The 12928-nt window shown below is 41.3% G+C and overlaps 1 protein-coding gene across 5 annotated transcripts in view; it reads right to left on the bottom strand.

The window, feature by feature from the left end:
• ESRRG (estrogen related receptor gamma) overlaps positions 1 to 12928 on the bottom strand; it is a 657690-nt gene that overhangs the window by 413638 nt on the left and 231124 nt on the right. The window contains exon 1 of one of the 5 annotated variants that reach the window (XM_033200763.1): positions 6495 to 6524. The exons of the other annotated variants lie outside the window; for them this stretch is intronic. The gene's annotated coding sequence lies outside the window, so the exon portion shown is untranslated. Of the gene's footprint in view, positions 1 to 6494; positions 6525 to 12928 lie in introns of those variants that run through there. 5 annotated transcript variants of the gene reach the window in all.

Here is a 12928-nt window from a genome sequence, read left to right on the forward strand (position 1 = left end):
TCATATAGGCTTTCCCTGCAAAGTACACAGTTTTGCCTTACAATCAAGCCTACAGGAATATAATTAGCAAGGGAGCAAAGGAGAGCAGGAGATTAGAAGAAGAATCAATAAATGGCTCAAATATGTGAAATAATCTTGTTCATCCAAAATACAGGATGGTGTTGTTCTAACTGTCATCGTAGGGTTCAATTGCCTCAGTTCAATTTCAGGAAAACTGGCAATCATTTATTTTGCAAGGGGCACAATTTCTGAAGAACCCAATCCTTTAAAAAAAGTGAGCTGTCACCCCACTATTGAGAGAGCAGCTACTAGCTCAGTATTGGTGTACCCAGATGGGCAGCCTGGCAGCCAGGAAAAGGAAGGTGGGTCTATGTACTGTCCCATCCTGTCACCCTTTATCAGTGAGACCTTGGGCAGGGCCTGGCTCATTTCCTGGCACACAATAGGCTTTCCTCATCTGCACAATGAGTATGCACCCACATGTTAAACCACCACTTCGCAAATTATGAGGTTGAAATGAGATAATAAAGCTGTGTCCTTAGCATAGAGACTGGAACATGAGAAGTGCAGGGGGAAAAAAATCAGAAAGATCTGATTTTAGTTTTTTAGTCAAACTAAGCAAGAGGACTTACATTTCAGCAACTCAGTTTGCACCATGAATTTCTCCACTTAATTTATGAGAATTACTATTCCCTTGAAGTGACTTAAGGAATCATTAGGATTTGGCAGTGGAAGGTGGGACTCATTTCATATACCATTACCCTTAAGCCAAGACTACTATAAGAAGTTGGTACGTGGCCAGGCACAGTGGCTCATGCCGTGTAATCCCAGCACATGGGAGGCCAAGGTGGGCAGATCACTTGAGGTCAGGAGCTCGAGAGCAGCCTGGCCAACATGGTAAAACTCTGTCTCTACTAAAAATACAAAAGTTAGCTGGGTGTGGTGGCAGGTGCCTGTAATCCCAGGTACTTGGGAGGCTGAGGCAGGAGAATCGCTTGAACCCAGGAGGCAGAGGCTGCAGTGAGCTGAGATCATGCCATTGCACTGCAGCCTGGGCAACAGAGCGAGACTCCATCTCAAAAATAAATAAATTAATTAATTAAAGAAGTTGATACGTTATGTTACACCATTGCCCAAGAGGTAGTCACAGCTTTTATACCCTGAAAGTGCATTTGGATTTAATGATCATTTAGTATTTAGAATTTTTCCATAGAAACCAAGTCATCAATGGAGCTTAGGTTTCTAGGTCACTACACCACAGCTATAGAACACGAAAGTAAATGAACTATTGTTTTTATGGGAAAATATGTCTATGGAACACTAAGATACATTTTCTTCTACTGTTGTCCCAGGTGGAAAGAAAATCTTAACCAGGCAGTAGGGAAAGCCACCCAGCCCTAGCCTCTTCTGCTCAATACACTCCCATTAGCTCAAGTGCCTCAGGAGTAGAACAGCACATTCTCTCCTCTGGCAGGATCCTGGGTCACAGGCAGGACTAGAAACATCTCCTAAGGGTCTCAGGAGAAGTAGTAACCGGGCGTGACTGAGTGATCATCTGTACATATATTCTTTAAAAAGAAGACATTTGGGCTGTTTTCAGGAAATGAATGGCTAAGAAACTTTATAGATAATGAAAAGAAAGTTTCAGGGCTAAGTACTACAGACACCTGGACTTTGTTTCTCTATTACTACTTGACCACTGTCATTAATGGTATAATCTGGGACACTTGGAATTTAGTCTTTGAATAAATATTGGTATTAGTGTTAAACTTTATAGACAATGTTGACAGTGTTTATATTCTTCCATATCATTGAGAAGTGATTTAAAAGAAATGTATTTATGTCATATTTCTACTCTTCATCCACTAATTTTAGCCTTGAAAATAAAGACTTTGAAACAATCTCAAAGGCATTGGGTCGTCTACTTAGGGCCACTGAAGATGAGGAAGAGAAATGCTTCATTTATGTTTTGCAATCCTAGGACGCTTAGGAGATCATTTTGGAATTTCCCCTGGAACAGAACGTCTGCTAACATTCCTCTCTGACTTCAACATGTGAACACTGAAAGGTAATCACCAGCCATGGTGGAAGTTATAAGGGCTCTGCATAAGCCCTCTTGCAGCCTTGTTCCCCATCTGCATACAATGCAGTTACAGATCTCACATGGCACGATACAGAAGCTGTCAGAGATACTTGGATGATGCTAACATTGATGTGCTTATGAGGGAAGACAGGGAATGTTTGGCTAAAATCCAAACAAAAGATGGGTGACAGAAACAGCAGAAGCCAATCAGCCCACCAAGAAGGTGAGTCTGGCAGATGCTAGCAGCTACAGAGGCCCGAAAGGTAGCTGGATTACCTGCCAAGTCTCTGGGTGTGGAGCCATAACACACCGTTTCATCTGAGTTATGTCTTATGCCTAAGGCTTGTACATCAGAATCACTCACTGTATATCACAATGCACTAGACAGGTGTTTTCCTTCATCCCTTGCTTTTGTAAATTCAACAATTTTGTCATCCCTATATGCTATCACGAAGCTGCTTTTAAAAATCCAAATTAGAGTTTTTATCCTACAGAATCAGAAGCTTTTATAACCTCATTATAAAATATTTAAATAATAAGGCATGGAAGTGTTTGTTGCACTTGCTACAGACTTCCATGGTCCAGAGCTACAGAGAAGAGTCAAAGAAGATGAGTTATCTCAAATAACATGCCAGTGCTCCTGGGCTGACAACTCACAAATCGAGAATTTTAGAGCTTTGCCAAAGACAAATAAAAAACCCCAAATATTCAGGTTTGATTCGGGATGCTTACTGCTTCCCCAGAAGCATGGGGGAAGATATCACCCACTCATGTTGGTGTTCAGACTGCTGACATTGGAAAGCTCCCAGAATAAAGCAGTAATGGGAACACTCCCTGAAGCAGATAGAGAATTGAGCAAAATTATATCTGGTGTGTGGATGCAAGAGTGTGTGTATATTGTTTGGTCTGTTAAGGGGGGCAAGAATTTTCAACTAGTGTATAAATTTAATCCTTAGCTATGCACCATATTACCTCAAACTTTTATATGAAGAGTCAGTCTCATGATTTCTCTCTTGGTCCCAAATCATAAGGACCTTGACACTTTAAGGAGTGGACCAAGGGTAGATTATATAATAACATTTTAAACCACGGCAGCTTGATCCCCTTTAGTTACACTAAGGGCTCACAGGTAATCATAATACATTTACTATATCTGTATCTTTAAATTGCAAAGTGTACACTGGAGAGAACTCCAGGACATGTAACCATATCCAGTTCTTGTGAATCTCAGATAATGACTATGAAGAGAAATAGCAGAAGTTAGAAGTGCACTAAGGGTGTCACATTGCCAAGTGAAATAAGCTTCTAGAATATTCATGCAGGGAGCCCAAATTTCTCACTTGCTAGCTCCCAGCTGTCAAACCAGAGGAAACTAAAGCTAGACTATGAGAAACAATCCCAGATTCACTGCTGCTGGGGGTTGCTTCTTAACCCTGTGATGATGTATCTATGTTAACAAAACATGATTGGAATTGAAAAACTACATGGAGATGGGCTGGGAGAGTCAAAAACTGCATCTACCTTGTTGTGTGCATGGTGGGCAGGGGTTACAGAATGGGTACAGAGTCAGAGTCAGAAGCTGCAAAAGTCCTTGGGAAGGTATGTGGTCCCCCAAGTAAAGAATTACAGAGAATTAATCCCCCCTTCTCAACTTCCTGACATATAGGATACTACATCTGATTTTAAGAGATTCTTCTCAGTGTGTAACTCAAGTCACACCCTGTCTTTCGCTTTTACTTTTTCCTTTTTTGAGACAGAGTCTTTCTCTGTATCTCAGGCTGGAGTGCAGTGGCATGATCACAGCTCACTGCAGCCTCAACCTCCCAGACTCAAGCAATCCTCCCGCCTCAGCCTCCCAAGTAGCTAGGACTACCAGTGTGTACCACCACATCTGGCTAACTTTTCAAAGTATATTTTGTAGGAACAGGGTCTCCCTATATTGCTCAGGCTGGTCTCACACTCCTGGGCTCAAGTGATGTTCCCACCTTGGCCTCCCAAAGTATTGGGGCTACAGATGTAAGCCACCACACCAGTCTTCTACCATCTTTCTAATGTTTACCTGCATTCTCTTTAGCAGTATAACTGTATTCTTAAAACATAATCAGTGGCAAAGTGCCTACCAATACCTCTTTTATTTTTTTCAGGGACAGGGTCTCACTCTGCTGCCCAGGCTAGAGTGCAGTGGCATGACCATAGGTCATTATAGTCTCCTGGCTCAAGTGATTCTCCTGCCTCAGTCTCCGAAGTATCCAGGACTACAGGTATGCACCACCATGCCCAGTTAATTTATTTTTTATTTTCACTTTTTTTGTAGAGACGGAGTCTCACTATGTTGCCCAACCTGATCTTAAGCTCCTGGCCTCAGGTGATCTTCCTGCCACCGCCTCCCAAGTTGCAGGAATTACAGGAAGGTCAATACTTCCTTTTTACATCTGAAGTTCATCTACATGATCTTCTCAAGCCATCTCTCCCAACTGCTATTTCCTAAGCTTCTAATTTCTGAATCATCTCTTCATTCTCTATAACAATTCTGAATGGCGGTGCAGGTGGTTCTGACATTGAAAATGATGAGAATCTGCTGGGTGCGGTGGCTCATGCCTGTAATCCCAGCACTGTGGGAGGCTGAGGCGGGCAGATCACCTGAGGTCAGGAGTTTGAGGCCAGCCTTGCCAATATGGCTAAACCCCGTCTCTACTAAAAATACAAAAATTAGCCGGGTATGGTATTGGGTGCCTGTAATCGTAGCTACTCGGGAGGTTGAGGCAGGAGAATCCCTTGAACCTGGGAGGCAGAGGTTGCAGTGATCCAGATCGTGCCACTGCACTCAAGCCTAGGCAACAGAGTCTCGAAAGAAAAAGAAAAAGAAAAAAAGGAAAAGGAAAACACTGAGAATTATTTCTGCCTCCATGACAAAAGAGAGGAGAGAAACCACTAAGTCTTTTCTGTTCATGCTCCCACATGTTGCCCACATACTCCTCGATGCTGGACCCATTCCTAACATCTTTGAGAGTTCTGCAGTGAGCTGGTAAATAGTCCCATCTCTTCTGAGACTTCCACCAGCTTAGGAAGCATAAGAGCTTCTGAAATGGCTATGCAGATCCACACTGAATACAACACTAATGGCTGAAACGACACTCAATTTCTAGGCTGCACTACCTCATGGAACATGCTGATCTATTACATGACCACACGTAAAGCATTGGATCTGCTAGCCTTTTTAGTGGCAGCTCTTTACTGTTGACACATTTGGTCTGTGGTTCACAGTGACTGCTGGCCAACTGAACTCCATCCTGTTTGCACGTTCCCGCTTGTTGAAATAGTACAAGGCTGTCATTGTTTCATCAAGCATTTATGAATGGCCTTTGTGTGAAAAGCATAGTGCTGGGGTTACTTTCATAGCCCAGTTTTAAGGGAACACCTGTGCATAATTGTATACATGTGTTTGTTTGCACGTTTGTGTGTGTATGTATACATGTTTCTCTGAGCTTTGTAAAACATACCTGGAATCATGTACACTGTTATTCTCTTAGTCATTTGTGTGTCCCAGGCCCATATCATCTAGCATAGACTGCCAGTGCTACATAATGCTGCACTGCAGGGAATCCCTGTCGTGGGAAATGACTACAGGAGACATTACCCAGCATGTTATTCTTCATGGAGTGCTTTTTGAAAGACCGTGATTCTTGTAGCACCGGGCCAAGCTCTTTTTCAAGCTAAAAGGCACCTAGGTAAAGACAGCCATGTGTGTTTGTGTGTCCATGGCTGTATGTGCATATATATGTGTGATTGTGAGTGTTCAAGTGTGTGTGTGTGTCAGGGGACTATGGAGGAAAGAATGGAAAGAACGAGATTATAGGTCTGTAGCGATATGGTTAGAATCTGATTGCTCAGGTGTAAGGAATGGAGGGTGTGAACATGATTCACAGAGGAAACAGCAGGCAGTGGAACCCTGTACAGCTGGTCCCTGCTGGCCTATATACTCAGGGGATAGACTGAATCTCATTTGAAGAAATACCCAGAGATGCAGAAGAGAAAAAAAAAAACACTCTGAAGAGTAAGAAGTGCCTTGGGGAATTGAGGATGAGGACAGTGGATGTCCTGGTTAAACTAAATGCCCCTGACATGCCATCTACACCAACCACCCTCTGCAGCTCTGGCAGCATGCTACCAGGTATGGATCATTATTTGGTTAAAAAGACGAGGTAACTCTCTGCAGGATCCAATTTTGTTCTTGCTTGGACACTTGAGCATTTGTTTTAAGGAGGACACACAAAGCCCGGGGCACAAGAGGGAGGAGGCAGTGGGCTTGATTCAAAGAGCCTGGGTTCACATCTCTACTTCGGAGAAATCCCTGAACCTCTTGATAATTCAGTTTCCTTACCTGCAAAACAAGCATAGTGACCGTACCTACCTTGCAGGGTTGCTGTGAGTATTAAAGATTATTTCAAAAATGCCCCTAGCACAAAGGGACCCAGTAAGCAGTAACCTCTGAAAATTCATCAGAGGGCTACACATTTTAGTATGGTATTTACTGCGGCTGCAATCATCACCCCCCAACTGATAATTAGTGAGATAATAATTTCTTAATTCTCTAAACAAGATAAACAACAACAGACCCTCACAGATGACATAGTGAAACTGACATTCCTCAAATAACTCAGAGGGTTCTACCTGCAGATGTGATAATTCTGCAAGAGACAAGTAGCTTAATCAAACCCTCTGGTAAACTTCAAAGTTTAGGGGATATTCTGGATATTCTGGTAAATGTAGTGTGAGATTGCTAAAATTAAACAAAGTCATTAAAAAGCGCACTTAGCGTCTGTTACAAACAGAAACAGCTTCTTTTCTCCCAAAGATACTTATATTTTTCCCCCTTCTTATCTCTTTACTGCTGGGAACTGCTGAGCTTAACAAAGTAAACTTCGCTTTACTTATCAGAGTGAGCTCAGGAAGCCCTAAGAGGAGGGGCAACACAAACACCCGAGAATGAGATGTTCAACGAGAAGCCCGGAAGACAGCTTTCCGCCAACAACTCTCTGGCTGTGGCGTGATCATTAGGCGGGTTCGGAGTTTAGAAACACAAATGGGTCATCTGAATTGTATGTGACTGCAAACCCCAGTCATTGCCTGGAAGCCTACAACAAGGCAGGTATTCTGAGGTTCGAAGCAGTTGCTGGGATCTTTGCATTGAACAGTGATATGAAGAATGCACGAAACAGAAAGTTACCCTCTTCTGAACTGCCCAAGAAAAATTACACACCCAAAATAAGATTAAGGGCCCAGTGCAGATAGGGCAGCCTTTCAATACCATCCAACACAAAATAGCATTTTATTTCATTCAAACTAGAATGGTTTCAGAATTCTTGTGAAAATCCAACACAGGCTGAATTCTCCTTCATACTATATGTAATGAAAGATTAACCAAGCAAATTAAAGATGCAAGGAATACTACAGGGACGGAACTTCAATAAACCTTAAGACTTTCAACACACTGTCTGCAAGCAGATACTCTGGCTGCCCATCACACACAGAATATATTGTGCACGCCTTACTGGGGGCGACAAGGCTGAATGCAATCGAGTCTGAGCTTACCTGCCAGCCTCAAGTCTAGACACTCCTTCATTCACTAGGCTCCAGTCGCGTTGCTTTTGTTTTCCTGTTCTTTGAACCACCCCAGCGCATTCCCACCTCCAGGCCTTTGCACTTGCTCTCCCGTCTGCCAAGAACATTCCACCCTGAAATCTTCACAGGATCAGCTCCTCCTCCTTGTTCAGCTCTCAGCTCAAAGGTTACCCCTTAAAGTTCAACCCTCCTCTGACTGTTCAGTTGTTCTCTATCATATCCTCAGTTTATTTTCTTCCTACCCCTACCCTCTAGAATTCTGGACAGTCCTCTTTATATATTTACATAATAACGGAACACCTCCACCAGACATTAAGGTCTGTAAGTGCTGGGGCTCTGTCTCCTTGTCACCATTGTAGCTTCAGGGTCAGGAGCAGAGTTCGGAAATTAGTAGACTCCCAAAAATATTTATTAAAGGAAAATGAATTACAAAATATCTAATATACCTGTTAAAGAAATTTCTTCCTTCTTTTTTTTTTTTTTTTTTTTTTGAAACAGGGTCCCACTTTGTCACCCAGGCTAGAGTGCAGTGGAGCAACCTCAGCTCACTGCAACCTCCAACCTCCGCCTCCCAGGTTCAAGTGATTCTCTTGCCTCAGCTCCCAAGTACCCGGCACTACAGGCACGTGCCACTATGCCCTGCTGATTTTTGTATTTTTTAGTAAATACAGAATGTCACCATGTTGTCCAGACTGGTCTCAAACTTCTGATCTCAGGATATCCACCCACCTTGGCCTCACAAAGTGCTGGGGTTATAGGCGTGAGCCATTGCGCCCAGCCCTGTTAAAGAAATTTCTGAAAGATCTCTACCTAGAAACAATTTGAGGATAGGCACAGTATGTACTGGTGATTAACAAAACATACTTTCTTAAAGTTGACCTTTCAGACATTTCAGACTTTTTCCTAGTTTGAACTAGTGAGCTCTCGGCCTTTCCGTTATATATCCCCTCCATTCAATTTCATTGCTCTAAACTGAAAGAGAAAAACTATCAAAATCTATATAAATGTAATAAACTAAAATCAATGTGCTGGTGATAGTTTTATCTCCTTAGCATCATTGTGAAGCAGCAGAATATGCTCCTGAAAAAAACTCAGTACCCAGACTAAGGTGGAGGGAGAGGCTAGATGGTGACTCGGACTCTCCCAACCCACATAATCCTCTAGCATCTACAGGCTATTTGAGCCTTTGTTCATCACACACATAGCCAGGAAAGCACAGCCTCAATTGAACAGCAAAGCCCTCCCGTGCCTCACCCTGGGGATGCCCTGTCCCTCCTACTTCCCTCCCTACCAGCCAACTTGCCTCATAGACTCCAAGACACATTAACATCCTGGAAACAAAAGATGGGCATTGTGAAAATACATTTATCATAATAAAGAGATTAATGTCACTTAGTAGTGATTGACCTGAATGAAGATTACTTCCTAGGACATGGGACCGAACACCTAGAAGAAAGCAAAGAAAGAATCCAGGTAATTTTTGCAATATTACCTACATCCAAATGACTAGTATAGAACTTCTCTTTCCCTTTCTTAAAGAAGTAGTTCAATACATTGGTTCCCTTTTAAGTTTTGTACATTTAGAGGTAAAGATCATGTTTCTAAAACAAGAAATGAGACAAAGTCCTAAGCATGAATTCATGCATAGCATCCAGAGGTGCTGCTCATGTTTTTTTGTGTATATTGATAACTGTCTGCATGTGTGTATATATTTGTGTATGTGGGTGTATATGGTGGGGATGTGTGTATACATGTGCATTAATTTGGAACATTGAAAAAGTTGGGGTAGGACCTGTCACACTGGGAGAAACTCCGAAAGCTGGAATATTCTGAGTAGGTAATACTCTATGTTGTAAACTGCTCATGCAGCAGGACTGAGGAAAAGGTATCGCCTGGCCACCGGCTGTTACTGACTCTGGGAAAATGAAAATACAGCATCTCTGCACCTGTTCACCTGATGGTGAAGGAAGGAAAAGCCATTACCGAGTGACAGGAGACAAAAAACCAAAATCCACTTCAGCAACTCATCCCACTGCTGGTGATTAATCTCACACTCCCACAGCCTGATGCACATTAACCAGATAATTAATAATTTCTTTAGGGATTCCAGCTCGGCAACTGTTTTATCAACCTGCACAGCATTAGGAGGGAGATGCTACATTTGTGATCACACGTCTGGAACTGGGAAAAGGACTGTAGATGAACAGTGAGGGCTTTGCAGCAATTTTGTGAGCCTACTTCAAAATGAACAAGTATGGTATAAGTAATCCTGTGTTATTTTTTATCACTACTATTGGCCACACTGAAGAGCCAAAGAATAGTGCCTTCCCTTGTACCTCCATAACCACCACCACCAGTAGATAGCTCACAGACTTGAAATCACATGTGGTTTACTACTATGCATGCAAAATAGAATATACTAGGCATATCTAACTTCTAGAAATGCATCTTTTTAAAAAGTGCATAATCTAAGACACCTCCCCCATCAAACCAAAAGTTTCAAAGAGTGTTTAATCAGAACAATGCCGGTTGACATATTTCTTGTTCTTGCTGGGTCTAATTCACATCTGTCTAAAGGAAGGCAGGCACAAAGAATAGAGATCACCCTTCCTGAGTGCCCTGTGCAAATGTACCCTTCTTCTCTCATGTTAAAACATATTCCACAGGGAGAAGCCAAAACCTCTTTTTTATATATATTTTTATTAAGAATGTAAGACTATGAATAAAATCCTAAGGAGAAAAATAAATTATAAGCCCTGCTTATTAAAACGCTCACCATTAAAATTCCAACGTATTCATGTTCTCTCTCAATGAGAAAAATAGCACATTGAAAATATTATTACAAATTTCTCTCAACTCTATCCAGGACGCTATTTGGATGGGAAAGAAACAAGAGTATAATCCATCCTTGTCGGAAATCACAGTGGACTTGCTGGCAAAAACCCTGGGTTGAGGCCTGCCCACTGTGTCTTGGTATTATATCCTCCAGCTTTCCTGAGGGAAGCTATCATAGGCAGGCAAACAGCACTCTGCATGGGCTTTGCCATGGGAGTGTTAATCAGGATGGTTGGCAACTACAGAACGTGTCCACCTTATATGTACCCAAAGGAGAAATTGCCCTCAGATGTCAGGGCTAGGAGAGCCTGGGATTCTCCTAAGAGTGGATCACGCAGACAAGGCAAAAATTTAGGGCTGAGAATTTTGGGGCTGGGAAACAGTTTAGAGCCAAATCAACTGTCTATTTCCAGCAAATTTGCAGGACCATAATAGAGATATCTTCACACACACACACACACCAATTTCAGCTTGCTAGGACAGCCTAAGTTTTTTCACCCTGGTTTTCAGAGATTTTTAGATTATACAGATGTCTTTATGACAGTCCCCTCAAATCATCTTGGAGTAAAGTAAGATAATGAATTGGACAAAAAGAGAGAGAACAAAGAAAGACAAACTGTAAAATATTGGGCAAAACACAAGATCACACAACAGAATAGTGAGACCTGGAAGGACTTGGGATTTACCTAATGTTGTTGGGCACTCCCTAGGTACAAGGCAATGTGCCATATGGTAACACTCCTAGAAAAAAAAAAAAAAAACATAGGGCTTCCTCCATAGCATAGGTTTCACTCTTTGATTTGGATTTAGGGAACAATTTTTTTCAATATTAAAACATATATTATGAATTAGAACGCAAATTTCACATGCACACAACAGATAAAGCAGAGATTAAAAAAATTTTTGTGTTTGCTACTGGCCATTTCAGGCCAGATCCTCACAAAGCACACATACATATTCCTTGACCTCTACTTTTCGAGTACATGGGTAGAAATTCTGAGAAATATTTGACTAGATCACATGTATAGAAAAGGAAAATGAGACCCAATGGTATGACCTTGTTGAGCCTTGGACTAAACTGAGGGTAATAATATTTCACTGGGTGCCCTCAAATGTATATGTGAAGAATATCATCATCTATGAAGCAGTGATAACTATAAAATCTCAATCAAAAGCACCTGCAATTTAGATTCACAAAATTTTAGTTTTCACTAAGAACTCTACAGCCCTCCCCTATCTAAGAAAGTAAGAGCAGGAGTGGCCTGGTGGTTATGAGTTACCAAATCACAATACCATGGATAGTAACCAGTTCCCACCAGGTAAAACTAGACTGGAAAGAACTGACATCATAAGGTATATTAAACACTCCTTGAGGATAAAAAGCCTTATGTAATTTATTTATTTGTTTGTTTATTTATTTATTTTTTAGATAGAGTGTCACTCTCACCCAGGTTGGAGTGCAGTTGTATTTTTAGTTGGGACTGGGTTTTTCCATGTTGGCTAGGCTGGTCTCGAACTCCTGGCCTCAAGTGATCTACCCACCTCAGCCTCCAAAGTGCTGGGATTACAGGTGTGAGCCACCATGCCCGGCCTCCTCACCTAATTTATTTGTGACTTTCTAGACCAAGCACAAAGCTTATAGTGGGCACCCAACATATTAGGCACATAGTAAATGTTATTAGAACCACTATTCATTGAATAGAGAGCTGAGGGACAGACTCAATTAAACCTAAAAGCACTAAAATTTTATGTGCTTTTTTCAAAAATGACATCATTAATAACATCATTAATAACAACAAACAAAACACACAAATGAACAAAAACAAAAGAATCCAGAAACATGAATGTGATTCAGAACAAAAAACATTGGATGTAGAGTCATAAAACCTGGCTTAACTCTCTGATTTTAAAAACATTTTAGCTATATAAACTTAAAGGGGGTGATTTCAATCAGATACAGCCTATTTACTCATTAAGATACATAGAATAATAATACTAACCTTACAGTGTTGTAAGGAATGAGTTTCTACGAATATAAGAAAAAATTGTCAAATAATAAAGTACTAAAAACCATTAGTTACTATCCATTATATGATTGCATGAAGATGAAAAAACTCTGCTGAAACATACACACACAAACACACACACATATATATACACACACATACACACTGTGGGTTTTTCTCTCTCTCACATGGCTTGATTCCAAAGCAAACTAAACCAAGATCCTTACAAACTAGAAACTGTTTTTAGATAACTACACACCATCTCAGCCACTAATTATTTTTAGGATTTTACTATACGCCGCTAATTGAAAGTGTTCAGTCCTTTCCATTCATTAGTTTTATTACAAGCACTCCAATGAATTAAAGAAAAATCTGCCATCAC

The sequence above is a fragment of the Trachypithecus francoisi genome, unplaced genomic scaffold (assembly GCF_009764315.1).
Source record: "Trachypithecus francoisi isolate TF-2019V2 unplaced genomic scaffold, Tfra_2.0 Lachesis_group5, whole genome shotgun sequence".
NCBI classification, from domain to species: Eukaryota; Metazoa; Chordata; class Mammalia; order Primates; family Cercopithecidae; genus Trachypithecus; species Trachypithecus francoisi.